Source organism: Actinia tenebrosa, unplaced genomic scaffold, assembly GCF_029948245.1.
Source record: "Actinia tenebrosa isolate PJP-AT-01 unplaced genomic scaffold, QUT_ActTen_1.0 PGA_scaffold3__52_contigs__length_22856419, whole genome shotgun sequence".
Classification (NCBI taxonomy): domain Eukaryota; kingdom Metazoa; phylum Cnidaria; class Anthozoa; order Actiniaria; family Actiniidae; genus Actinia; species Actinia tenebrosa.
In genome coordinates this window covers 6,943,381-6,959,786 of record NW_028292580.1, presented here as the reverse complement: position 1 = coordinate 6,959,786, position 16,406 = coordinate 6,943,381, and the positions used below count along the sequence as shown (strand labels likewise).

General features: G+C 39.1%; 1 pseudogene; it reads right to left on the bottom strand.

Annotated features, from left to right (window-relative positions):
* Positions 1-8,292: 8,292 nt before the first annotated feature.
* Positions 8,293-10,802, bottom strand: LOC148908353 (uncharacterized; annotated as a pseudogene).
* Between the last annotated feature and the right edge of the window lie 5,604 nt (positions 10,803-16,406).

The window sequence follows — 16,406 nt, the reverse complement described above, 5'->3', positions numbered from 1 at the left end:
CATTTGTAAAAAAAATTATTAAACGCATCGGCTATATCTTTGATATCTGTTATATTGTTTCCATCTATAATGAGTTTGGAAGGAACACAACAACCTTTGGATTTCTTTGTTATTAGTTTTCTTATGCCACTCCATATATTTTTAATATTTGTTTTGTTCTTATTATTTTTCCGGGAGAAAGCCCTTGAAATTAAATTTGGAAAAATTAATTTCCGACTTGGTAGAGCATCGGTAGTACAATTCCGAAAGTCGTGGGTTCGATTCCCAGCGAGGTCGGAAATTAATTTTTCCGAATTTAATTCCAAGGGCTTTCGCCCGGAATAACCTTGTTCCCAAGCACTATAACTTATCTATATTTCTATATCTTCATGTATTTCATTAGTGCCATGCGGTCAACTTATTCTCATTATTAATTATACAGCGGCCTAATTAATCCCATATCAACAAGACCTGTCCAATTAAGAAAATAATTGGACAGTTACCTATATGGGATTTATGAGAAGCTGTATAATTAATATTGTAATTAATTACTTAGGTCATTATTTACAGGGAGGGGGAGGGGGGCTGGCGCATTTTGATTTTCACTTGCACAAGTTTTCGTGACCCATACCCCTAAATTCCCCTTTGCCTCTCATAGCCTTATACTTCGTGGAGCATAACAAATGCTGGCCCCCTCTATTTGCACCAGCCACCCCCCCTCCCTGTAGATAATGGCTGGTCCCTTACTGAACTCATTTAACAGGTGTATTAACTCACAGGAATTTTTTACTGGGATGCTCCACCCACCTGGAAAACTTTACTGTCTCATATCAAAAAAATTCAATCACAAACGATGATTACCTTTTTCTCAACTCTGTGTGCTTTTTTTCCTTTCAAAATTCAGTTTCCTATTGCTCCCGATAGTTTGCTGTCTTGCCTCTTTGCGAGCTTACATAAATTTTGCTACATCAAAGCGCCGGTTCTTTTTATGGGGCATGATCTTTTTCAGCGTCAGTTCTTTGAAGTAAATTGTAAGTCAGAGTCATGTTCTTTAGCTAATGAATACATAATAACAGATGATTTTTACTTCCTTGCACTTTCAACCTTGATAAAACTTTTCCTGAAAGGAAGATCCGAGTGATCGAGTAAGAAATAGTCTTACTTTCTTGTGCTTATCAACCTTCATTCTGACTGCCAGTAATCCATTTTTCATGTGATGAAGAAATGAAATTGAATACCTCTTTTTCACTCAAAGGCTAAAAAATTCACCATCTAAAATCTCAATCTTAATTGAACCAAAACTTCTTTCAAAAAAAGAAAGCGAAGTACTATTTGACTCACGAAACCATTGTCATTCAATTTTTTCGTGAGAATTGGTAACAAAAAGAGACGATTTTCTAAGGATTTTTGCTTCAACTTTAAAAACAAAAAACATACGATTCATGGAAAGGAGTTTGTCTTTTTATTTCTTAACTGAAATGTTCAATACTCTTTCGTACAAAGAAGACTATCCGGGCGAAAGACTAGCCGCCATCACTGCTGTAAGATGTCCTCTTGTTCAAGAAAAATTTGCAAAAATTGACTACTCAGTTTGGCATCAAAATGAGGCTCATGATCTCAAGATTCCAGCCATTTCATAAGGTGCAACCCATAGCCTATCAGAAACCTACATAGGACAATTTTTCACACCTATTTTTGCTAATCTTTGGGAGACTGGATACGAGCTACAAAGGCCGCCATTTTTAAGGACGAACGAGATGCTACAAAATGGCGCGCGCTGGATAGGTGTGACATGATCTGTGATTCCACACTTGCAGAATTTTCCTCTTGCCCCTTTAGTAGGAGGCATTTTTGAGTCCTCAGCTCTTTCCTTCCACCCTTGGCAAGTCTTCCCTGAACTTCTTGCATAGCTTCATTGCCATCACATCCTTCTTGATCTTCGTTGTTGCCATAGCGGTGTAGAATTGTTTGGCGTCTGACAAAATTCCTCCTGTAAAAAAAAGGATAAAAAATAACCCTCAAAATATACTGTACACACGACTACAAGCTACTGTGATGGTATGAATGAAAATGTTGGTAAAACAGAGTTTTTCTCCATAGTTCATAATCCCTTGGTTAGTCGAAGACGCCTAAATTTTAAAAGTCTGGCTGATGTAAAGAAAAAATATTAGACATTACTTCTTATTTTCATTTCCACCACCTCAGTGATGAACACTGTCATTATCAGCTTATATAATCAATAGAAGAAAAGGGGAGGTGGAAAACATGCCGAGCAGAGTAGGGCTTACCATCAAAACGAATGTCAAGGCTGTCTTCATCAATATCTTCACTCTTTCCTCTTCACTTTCTAATTCTTCACTAACATGTTCATCGCTACTGCCACTAACCATCATTTCATTTTCTTGTTTTGCATCATCATAATCAATATATTTTCTGCATCAGCATCATCACCACTGTCATCAACACTACAGCTGTCTGTATCATCAACATCACCATCAACAATATCTGCATCATCATCACCAACATCGTAACTACCATCGGACTCGACATTGTTCTTTTCATCATCATCAGTTGCCTGTTTTTCTGGGCTGGCTTCATCTTCATGTAAGGTCTTCTTGTCACATTTCCCGCAGGAGCACACAGAGGTTGGATGGAAGCCACATTCATCATACTTCATATTCCCATTCAGCCATTTGTGGATATTACGACAATGATATTTACCCAGCACTTCATTCGTCTAGCATTCTGGGCAATTCCTTCTCTGTTCAAGGCAGAGAAATGCTTCCTTTTTGCTGCTGCAATGAAATCATCTGTTATGCAGCCACAGCCTTTTGAGTGTCTCTCTTGTGCAGAAACACAGCTAGAAATGCTTAGGAATGAATCCTTGGTCTACAACTTTCTTTCCTTTGTACTCTTTCAGGTTGTTTCCATGGGAACGGCCAACATGACCCCCACAAAGCATTATTCTGTTGAGCGTACAATCATCAAACACGGTTTTAAATGAAATTCCTTAAGATGTTCTGATCTTGCCAATTCAGTGAGCAGTTCATTCCTTCTTCTTTGGCTTTCAAAAATAGCAGATGTGTTGCCTTTGCTGTACCGTCCCACAAATCTGCTTCAGCAATGTTGTTGGAACCTCTCATACACAAGTGGCCATAATAAAGGATTGCACCAGAGAGAAAATCAATGGTGACAAATAGTCCAGCAATATGATGACATAATTGTGCACTTTGAGGTAAAAGCACCACATATTTTTTACTATTCGACATGCTGATTAATTTCAGCTATGGACCCACCTCAAATTCTTCCGGGGGGGGGGGGGGGTCAATTTTTGTGCTTGGGGGGTAGGGCAAGGCAAATTTTGATTAAAAATTCTAAGATACTGGAACTACATCTCTTAGGCCCAAGTGAAGATATTTTTCGCAATCAAAGGGTAAAAGAAAATCTTGATATAAAAGGCTTCAGAGAAAGCTTAATTTCTCTATAGAACGTGTATCACAAGAGAGTGTTTTTGGGGATATATCGGCAATAATGAGTATAAGGCGTACTTGCTTGCTTTCTACCAACCCTTTTGCTGCAAACATGATCAAATTATTCTTATCCTTTGCTTTGAGATTTTTTATGTTAAATGTTCTGCAAAGAGAAACTAGACCTTTTCTCTATATCGTAGGTATAACTTTTTTAAAATGGCTAATCGTTTCAGCTGTTGTCAATGGTACATTAGTGGCACTATCTGAAAACAAAATAATAAACTTGTTAGTAACTAGCCTAATTGCGCTCACATAGCTTAGATTAACTACCTTAAACCTCCGAAAATACGTCCATCCGAAAATAAGCCAACCCAAAAATAAACCTGACAAGAAGAGGCATGTTGGGCGAATGTAAGCCCAGGGCTTATTTCGTAGGTTTACTGTACTCTAATTAATTACCTGGTATTGCAAAATCAGCTGACTTCTCACTACTGCTACTGGAGTGCTCTTCGTCACTATTAGAACTGCCACTGTCATCATTGTCATCTCTCACGGCCATGGTTTCTTCAGTTTCTGTCTGAATCTAGGTACTGACACCCAAAGATTTCTAGAAAGAGACAAACTATTTGCTTACAGCTTGTTCTGCTATTTTATCCTCTTTTACTTCATAGTCAAAACCCTTCTTGACCATTCTTCGGCTTGGAACCAATAAGCATAATTTCGGTCTTTGGTATATTGAGGCTCAATTTATTTGCCAACAGCCACTTTTTAACATTAGAAAAATCATAGTTTAGCATCGGGGCCTGAACTGGTGCTTGAGATTCCAAACCTGGCTGTACGATATTCTCAATATATTGATCAGTCATACTGTGCAAGCCGGGTTGAGTTTTCTATCCGCTAAAACTGACCAACTTCGGTTGATGGTTGATGAAGAGTGTTGTAATAATTTACACCCTACCGTTATATTCACGTCCTGCCTGTAAGAATACTCATTAACATTCCCTATGGGCATAATTTCCTTATTCAAACTGAGTTGTGTGATGTTTTACACGGTCTGCCATGCTTCGTCAGACATTCTTGCCGCCAGCTTGAAGTACAATAACACTCAGTATGGTGGTTGCAATGTCTTCATGTAGCTCATCCATTTTCCCTCCGACAAAACTGCCTAAAAGCCTTCCTTCATTCCTTTTTGTTCTACAACAATATCTACTACCTCATCTAAAGTGTTGCGAACGCTTTCATCGTCAGCAAGGATTCTGTGTCCAAGGATACTACCAATCGACTCGCGATGTAGTCTCCCCCACAGCCGCTTTCAGTGTCGTCACGCAGCGTTTTCTCCCCTGACTAGCGGCTGCTTACCCGAGCACAACATTCCTTTCCTCTGAATTAACCAATCACGGCTTAGCTCTTGAAAACCAGGAACCATTCGCGCCATATGGAAAACAAGATGCGTCGTTAGAGAAAGGCTTCGAGATAGCAGCTAAGAAATTTCGAATCAAACAGTTTAATGATCACCAGAAAGACGCTATACGAAAGATTTCACAAGAAAAACAAGATTTCTTTGAAAATCTGCCTACTGGATATGGGAAATCGTTCAAAAGAATAAAATATTGGCGCTCTAGAGCATAGCCCAGTAATTTCTTTCGAGACAAGCTAGAGGAATTTTTGAATAACAGGAGTTCGAAGTTCTTGACATTTCATATAAACTGCTAACGCGGCGTTAGAAGGTTGGCCATAAGATAACGCTTTAGCTAACGATTCGTGTTCACTTTGCACGACTTTTCTAACAGTGTGAACAAAACAAAACAACTTTTCTAACAGTATCAAATTGAGCTAATCCTCTCACTATACGCGAAGTAAATACCAGAACTGTGAGCGTTACCCAGAAGTTTACAATGAATACCCGTGGAAGTCAACAGTGTGACAGTGTCAGATTTAAAAGTTATCTAGCCTTTTTGCAATTACACTGCATTCGTTGTTTAAAATAAGTGATCTGCGCGGCTCATCTTCTTCGTTTATTAAAAATACTGTCAGACTTTGTTTGAATTCAATCTCTTAAATCTTGAGTCGTCTCGTTTAACTTCCATGAGTCTAAATTACGCTTTTTAAAAAAGTTTTCCAGTTTCTCTTTGCTTATAATATTTTGGTACGAGCTCAATAGCAAGTACAAAGTCGAATTCACTATCGGCCGATAAAACAATGTCGATAGCTAAACTTATAAAAATATAAATCTTTTCTTTCATTTATGAACAAAGAAAACACTTATTTCCGTCTCCAATAATTTTTTTTTAGGGGGGGGATTACACATTCAACAAGAACGAATTCAATTTTAATTTCCCAAAGATTTTCTCCAACTTCCACTCAAATGCTTCTTAGAATTATTTCTCTCGCGAATATTTACAAGTTGTCAAATTCGAAACGTTTTGATTGGTTCTTGAAACACAATGACACTTATCTGATTGGTTGAACACAAACAATAGGAAAGGAATGTTGTGCTCGGGTAAGCAGCCGCTAGTCAGGGGAGAAAACGTTGCCTGACGACACTGAAAGCAGCTGTGGGGGAGACTACTCGCGATGACCTTCACAAATATGTTGAACTTCTTGGAATACAGACTTAGTACGATTTTCAACATTTGTTCGTTTTTGTATTGGCCGAAGTTCCTTACTGCTATAAATTTCATTAAGGTTAGGTGAGAAATCACTCTTCTGCATATTGAGATCACATTCTTCAAGTTCTGGAGTTGGCGGGAAAGTGATTGTAGGATTTGGCGTGCTTGGCAGAGTTTTACTACTGATGATGGGTTCTGCGTTCTTCCTTTTTAGACCTGCCGTCGCTGCTTCAATCTTGTCTTGGAGGGCATTTATTTCATCTTTAAGCTTCGCCATCCTCCAGCTATGCCAAATGTTGTGGCGACGAATACATGCTCTTTAGACCTTCCAGAATCAAAATATTTAGGAAGGCATTTGGCACCATTTTCATCCAGCAAGTCGTGGAGAGGAAGACTTACGATTTCGTCTGGAAATTGTGTTTGTAGCGATGTACAGTAAAAACCCGCGAGTAAGAACCTGAAAATTAAGAACCTGTTAGCCTCAAATTTGTCACTTATAAAATGACCTTTGAATTGAGCGCACTTTCAGTGGATTAAATTTCACTTTTCGCGTTGACAAGATTCTATCGGTAGTACCGAGTTTCAGGGTTCGTGTTGACAAGACTATGAGTATTGGACGGGATCGTATTCTTACTATACGGCGTTAATCCTTTTTACGCTTAAAAATAAAACAATAGGAAAGTAGATCACATTTCATATCATGCTGCGATTTACCAGACTTTACTTGAATTGTTGCTGCTAAAAAGGGTCTTTTGTTTGCACCAAAAAGAACAGCATCTTCTCCGTTGCCGGCGACAAACTGTTCGAGAGCAATAAGCCTCGTAAGCCCGAGCAGTCTTTTCGTCGATAGCTTCTGCTCTATCCTTTGAGGCCAGTCTTGCTCATGCAGCTAAATTTGGGCCTATTAACTCGGTGATTCCAACATTTGTTGCCGCAGCTATCGATAGATCGCAATATATTTCGGCTTCTATTATAATTCTTTTTTTGTTGCCATCGCGTATGCCAGCGTGACAACACAGACCGGATAAGAAGCATACAGACAGGGTAGGAAGCTATTTTTTAATGACGTAAGTATAAACAAAGCTCCTCATTGGTCGGAAATGATAGGATTCCTTCAAAGCCCCTCGGCTTTGCTACACTACAACTACATAAGGGATAAACTTATGATCAATTAAGGCTGATTGATATATTTCCTGGTTCTGCTCCACTTGTCCGGTTCTAGAAGTTCCTCATTTGCAATAACAGCGTTATCATTTGGCTCAAAACCGCCCTAGTCCATTATTATATCTAGTGCGGGATGGTTAATGAATAAGCGGGCCCGTAAACCTACATTTATCGAAAGTATACTTGATAAAACTAAGTAAACTAAACAGTTTGTTTTCTGAAAGATGCATTTAACTTCTGCATCCAGCTCCGGTGTCTCGTCACCCCAAGACCTTGATGATGATGATGGGGGTATCTGACTTTCTTCAAAACATGACGTTTGTTACAAAATGCACTGTCCCAGTCTTTGGGGAAATATTTTTCTGGAAATTCATTTGCTTTCAAGACTGTACTTCCAATATGTTTTGCCTTTCCAGGAAATAAATGTCTGATTATAGCATGTTCAAAACAGATTGTTTTGTCACTTTGCAGAGAGCTTGGAAGACCACCCTCCACTATATTTCTGATTGTTTCCACATGAGACTTATATTTTAGACGACATATTTATCAACTTTGGGTCTCTCCAAATTCCTGCATATAAACACAAAAAGATATATGTATAAGTAATAAGAAAGAATGTGATGTGTGGTATCTTAACTTAAGAACATAAAATTAATGTACACATAGTTGAAGAGTTGTTTCATCTTATTTGTGTATTATTTTGGTTGAATGAATACTAGCAACAAAACAGTTAAACATTTCATCAACCATTAAGTGCAAAACAACATAACTAGATGAACTATAACGAATAATTGGAAGCATAACGTAATAAACTCAATGAAATATTGATTTATCTAGATTAGAAAAATGAATATACAATTAATCTTTGCACGATTTACATACATGATTTTTTTCCATAAGCGAATAAACTAAGTAAAGGAAAAAACAAACTATATCAGAATATTGTCTAAAATTTGTTTGTTGGCTTCACATGAATTAAAGTCTGAGCCATAATTTTTACAGTTTTATTGTATTCCACCATTCTATTCAAATTCAAAATCATTATTCACTTTTACAACAATACATTTTCTTCATTCACAACAGTATAGTTTTTTTACATCTTGCAGAAAGCATTCAAATAAATCATCTTCCTTGTGCGTGTATCTCCAAAGAAACTTTGTAAGGTCTGATGACAACATGCTCTTCCTTACTCCAAACTTTAGTAATTTTACCTCTGCTTGACGTCAATGTCCCTCTATGCTGTTGGTGTGTTCTCCAGCTGCATTAACGAACTCTTTGGAGTGGTTCACTGTGCTGTTTGTGTAACCATTCTTTTCGAGATTATAATAGGCCTTCTGATATGATGTGTGTTCCTGGGTCGATATGCTTATTAATTATTGATAATAACGTGTTCTCGTCTTGTTTCTCGACAGCAACCATGAAACACTTTCCTCTATTCCACCAAAAATCCAGTCCTTGTACTCTGTGTCCTTTGTGGTACTTCCTTTTCCCGAACTTGCTTTCATCAATTTGTACGACCTTTCCATCTCCGATTTTTCACTTTGCACGTTTCACGGCAGAACGAATCCCAGTCAACCGCAATGTTTTGACTCAATATCAACTGTTTTTTTGATTTGATGTTGTTCTAGTCCTGCACACCACCAGTACGTGAATTTCATTATATCCTATAAAGTCATAGAGGATAGCCCACTAGTTTGATTTTACTAATGATAAACATTCAATGCTTTATTGCCTTTATTGACTTTTCTGTTCTTTGTTTCTAAAAAAGCTTAGAATGTTAGTCAGGCATTTTGTATTTTTAGTGATCTTTGGCGTAATTTTTGAGCTATTGCGAAGCTCATCTAGGCTTTTGGGTAGCACTATAATGCAAAGCAACCCTCTAATGCCACCATGACTATAAATGCGTGCTAGTGTGTTGCTGTCAAGTCCTTCCTTTGGGAGTTTTTCTTTCATGTGCTTGCTAAAAGGAGCTTTTGTAATGTGTATGGTCGAGAATTAGCCTCTAAAGATCTTGCCATACCATATTTGGAATCTGTTGTGGAAATACATTCTTTTTGAGTTCGTCTTCCATTTCAACGTGTGGCGTGAAATAGGATCCTGGTTAATGCTTTAACGTCAACCAAAGCGTGGTTTGCTTCAAATTCTTCTTTAAACAGAAATTGATAGACTCCTGACACCGACGTTTTTGGGCATTCGCGTAGTGGACTTTGCTCTTGTTTCATGCTTTGTGCAATGACTTTCAGGGAATCTACTAGCATGATTGTATCTAGATTGTGTCTTAAAAAGGCGTTGAACAATTGGATTGGGCTTTCCTGATGAAATTAAAATTTTCCGTGAGGCCTGCCTTTTGGTTCATGGCTTACTTTCAATGATTTAACCTTTAAGACTGTTTTCCATTATAAATCTTAAATTTGTAGCCTATAGGTATGGTATAGGCATCTATTGTATGTGTATCTTTTTACATGTACACAAAATATCCATACTGAAATTAGCCTACGTGGCTATAGGTATGGTCTAGATGCTTCGACTCAATCGCACACACACTAGCCTCGTGCTCTGTGTTACGTTTTGTCCCCCACTAAGGGAGGGGTACATCTCAGTGCGGAAAATTACAAACATGTCAACAAAACTGATGGTTGCATCAATTTCACAAAAGTTCAAGTCTATAACTAATCAATCACAGTTCAGAGTCTAACAGTTAACATTGTCTTGTCTTTTTAAACGTTTTTTTTCTTCTCTACTTGTAACGTTCCCAGAGACAGTTGTCGCCCAGAAACGATAGTGACAACCAGTTTAGGACAATGCATTCTTTATTAATGACGATTATACCAAACGGTGAAAACTGTGATAATATAGGGCTGAAAGTTTCTAATTGGAACTACACAAGACTTAATTAACGTGGAAAATATAAGAAAAGGAATAGATAAGTAGGAATAGATAACTTACGTCCGGTCCTGGATTCTAGTACGTAGTATTTCTGATTAAATTTGCCGTGAATTCTGGCGATAGACATGCTGAAGACTAACAACATGTGCTAAAGGACGCTAAAGACTCAAATTACAGGAAATGACTAACTAATTAAGTAATTATTAACTACGAGCTGAATAAAATACAAGCGAAAGGAGAACAGGAAAATATATAATATATGTGTATAAGAAACGTAACGTGACACGACTTTCTTCTGTTTGGGCACTGGTCATCATGCTACCCAAGGTGTGCACAGTCTCATGTAGATGTGATATACTCCGCAAATCGTTCAACTTTCCTGATAACCTGTCAGTTCCGTAACTGTAATTGACTTGTTAATGTTTACTGTGTCTTGACATCTCCGAGTTATGTCTAATCCAATCACCAAATCTGTTCGGAGCTCTTACTGTTCTTTTCGGCCTTTTTCTATCATCCTGTTCTTTGTGTTTCTTCTCTTTTTGATCTCTTTGCTGCTCTCTGAGATCTTTCTCTTCTTCGGTTTCCTTCGGGTTTTTATTTACCTTTCTTTTCTTCCCTTTCTCTTTTCTTTCATCCTTCTTTCCTCTCTTACATTCGTCTTTTCTTTCACCCTCCTTTGCTCTCTTACATTCATCCTTTCTTTCATCCTTCTTTCCTCCCTTTTCTTCCTCTTTTCTTTAATCCTTCTTTCCTCTCTTTCCTTCCTCGGCTAGCCAACTTTTCAATGGTGGACCAAGATATGGTTTGAGACGATCCACGTGGACTACCTTAGGCTTAGACTTGGCTGTCTTTTTAATCCTGTAGACGACATTCGACAGTGCGGCCACTACCAAGAAGGGTCCTTCCGAGGGACAGTCCAGCTTGGCGCTTCTGCCCTTCGTTGTTGTACATTGTTGAATGATTCAGCTAATCTTCTCCTAAGTGCCTCTGCGTACTCACCAGGTATTGGTGGTGCATCTGGAGTTTTCTGTGATTACATCTAGAGGTACTTCCACTTCGCATCAGCTGATTTGGAGTGTAGCCTGTACTGTCATGTACTACTGAGCGGCATGCTATCATGCACATAGGAAGTTTGGGTTCCCAGTCTTTTTGGTCTTGTTGTAGTTTGCCGCGAAGCTTCTCGATTAAGAGGCGATTAAATCTCTCCACCACCAATTTCGGACATAACTTTAGACTCGAAGTTGGTCCCATGATCGCTGTGTATTTGTCTTGGTACTCCAAATCTACACACGAATTCAGATACTACCTTTTCGGCGACTGTAGTTTCTGCTTGGTCAGGTATAGCATAGCTTTCAGTACCCTGCGAGCAGAGGTTTTTTTCTGACCCTCTGTGGAGCTGGCTGTCGGGGAGAAGAAATACCTCTGCAGCGAACCTCCTCGTTCTTATGAAGTTGCCTTTGATCCAAGATGTTGGAGCAAAGCCACCGGATCAAACTGCTAAACTGGTAAAAACCGGTTTGATTCCCTAGTGCGCTTGTCATGTTGGCGAGAGGATTCATATTTCTTTCTGATTTCTTCAAGATCGTGCTCACCGGATGATATTCTTTTGCTTGCACTATCTACTTTCTGCTTACAAGGTCGACAAATCCGCTGCGATTCCTCTGAAGCTGGTGTTCTTCCTAGTGCCTTTGCCAAACCAGGACAGGATCGTAATACAACTTTTTTACTAGTATCATCTTTACTCGATTTCAAATTCAAATTCATATCACATACCAAACAATAGTGAAATGAAGGACCACCTCCATATACTTTCGTAGGTGTTTTCGGAGATTTTTCAGTATAAAAACGAGGCATCACATACTAGTAATAAAACCGATTTAAAGCAACTATCTTCGAACGAAAGGCGGCACATTGAGAAATGGCGCGAGCGGAAATGATGCCATCAATAAATCCAGTAAATGTCACGGTTCCCAAGCAACAGCCGCGCATGCTCAACATAAGAACGAGGAGGTTCGCTGCAGAGGCATTTTTTCTCCCCAACAGCCAGCTCCACAGAGGGTCAGAAAAAAACCTCTGCTCGCAGGGTAAGCTTTTAGTCCATTTAGTAAAATAATCAGAGATAACCAAAATGTACCGATTACCTTTTTGTGAGGCAAGGGTCCTAGGATGTAGGTAGGTAGGTAGGTAAAACTTTATTTAAACACGCTTGCCTCGTCAACTAAAGCTGATTTCCACAAGGGGCGTGTGGATAAATATTACAATGAAAAGCTAATACTATTTTATATTCTAATCAATAATAATAATAAATAAATAAATAAATAAATAGTAATAAAAATAAAATAAATATAACTGTTAATAAGGCTACAATAATACATAGTAGATTAAGTAATAATTTATAGATACTAAGAGATAGATAGAGTGTGGGTGGCAATTTCAGATTTGAATTTGGCCAGTGATTTGCAATTTCTTAAATTTTCTGAGTTCCAGACTTTTGCCCCATCATAAGAAAAACTTCTTTTACCAAACTCTGTCTTAGGGAGAGGTAACTGCAATGAGGTACTAGAGCCCCTTAAGTCGTAATTTGTAACGCCTTGTTCTTTTTTAAAGAGATCTACAAGACAGGGGCCATTCCGTTAAGTATTTTGTACATGTGCTTGGCCTTTGTTTTCTCTCTTTGGTTTTTGAGAGGTTCCCAGCCCAGAGCTTTCAAAGCTTCCTGGTGGGGAGTTTCATTACTCATATAAGAAATTACTCTTGCAGATCTGTTTTGTAATTTCTGAAGACGTTTAGCGTGACCTTCACCAAGGGTGTCCCATACCTCACTACAGTAGTTAAAGTGCGGCTGTACTATAGCATTATGTATGCCAATCAGAGTTTCCCTGTCCACGAGGTCTCTTATTTTTCTAATGGCTCCTATACCCGACGTAACTTTTTTAGCTATGCTATCTACATGCTCATCCCAAGACAAAAACTGGTCAATCTCCAAACCAAGAACCTTACTTTGGGTAACTTGTTTTATGGAATCTTGACCGATCTCTACATTAGGCTGAGCAGTGATAGTACGCAAGTTATAGTGAGACCCAATTAGCAGAAGAATGTCCATTGCGATCCTTTCCATGGGCGCTCCAATGATGTACTGTTTTTAGGGGGCACGTCATTTCTTTCCTGGACTCTTCTTAGCTCAACATTCATGACAACGAGTGACCCATCTATGGACTTGAGCAGTTAGACCAGGCCAATAGTACCGTGTTTGAAGAGCGAGTAGAGTTTTACGAACACCACGATGGCTTGCTGTTGTATGGTTGTGATGAGCTGCTAGTGCTTGTTCTCGTAGGTTACAGAGTAGCACAATCTGATATGTCAAATCATCTCCGCTCTCACTTTCCCATTTCCGGTAGAGAACAGCATCTTGTACCTTCAGACGGTCCCACTGGGCCCATAGAGCTTTGAAGGTGGTTTTTCTTGTGATACTTCTTCCCAAGAAGGGCGCTCGCTAGAAGATTCCTTCAGCTCGATAAAATTCTTAAGTGTAGGGTCAGCCATTTGTTGCTGTGCCAAGTACGGGTAGGTCCACTGGGGCTCAATCTTCACATTATTTGATGGTTGACTCAGCTGTTCATCAATGTCCGTAACCGATGGGTGACCAGACAAGTCTGTGGGTGTTCCAACTTCAACTGTATTTAAACCTTTTGTGTGGTTCTGACACCATCTGCATCTTTCTGTGCAAAGTATTCGGGACATTGATCAGCATTGCAGTGCTGCTGTCCTTGACGGTACACGATGTCGAAGTCAAAGGTGCTGAGGAGGGCAACCCAACGGGCTAGTTGACCTTCAGGTTCTTTAGTTTTCAAGATAGATCTCAATGGTGCATGGTCAGTTTGAACCGTAAACTTGCTGATGTGGTAGTAGTGCTTGTATCGTTTCATGAATTCAACAATAGCCAAAAGTTCATTTCGCATAGTGCAGGAGTTACGTTCTGACTTAGAGAGAGTGCGACTAGAGAATGCTACAGGCCTTTCGACACCGTCCTGTATCTGTCACTGTTATCTTGTTGCCATTCGTCGTGACTCAGACGTTCCCCAGGGCATTCGGGAGCGCCTTTTCGCTTTCCTGATGTTGTTTCCATGACGAACAATCACGTCGAAGGTGACCTTTAGCTTTGCAGAACCAGCATTCGACTTCTCGTGTTTCCTATCTTCCTCTTGCTGGAATTCCAGATGGATAGGCCTTTGTAGGGCTCTCCTTGCTTTCACTAGTTACTAATTTCTGTAATAGCTCCGACAGTTCATATAGCTGCTTCTGTTGTGCTTCCTGTTGTGATTTTATTTGTTCGAGTTGTCTTGTGTAGTGTTGCCGGGCTTCCTGTGGTGCATTTGCTGTTTCATTTGATCGTGTTTCCTTCACTTTTTCTATTGGAACATAGTAGATGGACTGAGCTTAGAAGTTGGTTTTCTTAGATCGAACTCCATCTGTCTGAAGACTTCCAATTCACATGCCAAAGCTAGCGCAATGTATAGGCTTCTGGGCTTATCACGTCGTAATTTCATGCGATCGTCTCGATCACCAATGGCGTCAATAAACTGTTGAACACAAAATCTTTCTTGAGCTGCTGGGGAAAGATCTTGATAAGCCAGGCTACACATATCTCTTATGTCGACGGCTAAACTCCTGAGACTTTCCCCTTCTTGTTGTCGACGGTTGTTCAGACTTACTTGATGTAATTCTTGTTGAGTTTCAACACCAAAACATGTCTCTAAACGCGCCACTAACTTGCGAAAATTTCTGCAATCGTCCTCAGACATTCCGTGAAGCTGTGTTTGTGCTTCTCCTCGCAAAGATGCAGACAGAAATATTGCTCATTCTTCATTCCATTCATTAACAATTGAGCATCGGTTGAAATGTGTTAGATAGTCTCGAAGTGACGAGCTGCCATCATAGTCGTCTGGTAGTTTTACTGGCTTACGAAACTTATTGCTTTTAGTATAAAAAGTAGTAAGCACTTTTGAATTACCGTACGAACTTCATTGTGAAATGGGTTATTTGTAGCTGACGGTTGAAGTGGATTGTTGTCGCTTAGGAATGGATTTCTTGATCGTTGTGGTGTGTTATGATTTCTTTCGTCGCCATGTGACTGAGGCCACTGAAATTCACGAAATTCATTGCGAAAATTCGTAAACGGATTCCGACTTTTCGGTGTAGAAGTTTGTTTTCTCGTAAGAGACATGTTCTCATAGTTCTTTTCCATGCTGCCACCAGTGTAACGTTGTGCCTTTCTCTTTTATTCTCTTATCATACTCAACATACACAAAACCAGTCGACTCACTCGCACACACACTATCCTCGTGCTCTGTTACATTTTGTCCCCCACTAGGGGAGGGGTACGTCAGTCGCTACAATATTCTTCAAACATGTGCATGCATATTGCATCACAAGGACCAGTGCAAGCAAATATAACAATAATTATTGGTAAATTATTGTTATTGTTAAGATTGAAGGAGTTGATTATAAATAGATAATGTTATCCTTTTTGTGGCTACTGCTTCTAGTGAAGCGGTAGCCACTATGTCATCGGGTTGTAAGTCCGTGAGTCTGTGAGTAACAATAGAAACTAATCAATAAATTCCCGGGAACTGGTTGACAATCGATCATTGTACCGAAGCAAGCACGAAGCACGAAAGGAAACCTAAATCGAATACCGATTTTACTTTCGGATATTGTTCAGAGCCAATCAGATCATTGTTTCGACGGTGACGTGACCAATGCATCGTTATCTATTTTCGGGATCTTTCGTCTGTTTGGCGACATCTTGCTACAAACTTTTGTCGTGGCTGGATTCTAAATTCTATGGAGTTTAATGTAAGAACCAGCCTTTGAAAAAAAAATTTCCCAATGTGTTTATTCGAAGAAGATATATATATGATTTTCAAAGTGAATTTTGACGTTCTGTAGTAATTTTTCACCAGATCATCGTAATTTTAAAAATGCCACTCTATTTACGGTAATTTACGCTTAATTTTGCATCAACAACTAGGAAAAACTTTAAAGGATGTGAAATGCTTATTCGTTGATAGTTTTTAAGGCATTTAGCAGCCTGAGAAGCTTTTATATTGGAGTTCATAGGCAGCTTCTGTGACTGTGATGTCGACTGATTTATAAAGGTGAATAATTACAATCGATGTACTTCTGTACAATTACAAAGAATGTATGGGAAATCGGCCTACTAAGCTTCGGTCATCCTTGGTGAACTCATCAAACCACTTGATGATCTTTTTGGCCAGTCTGGAAAGATTACATGACT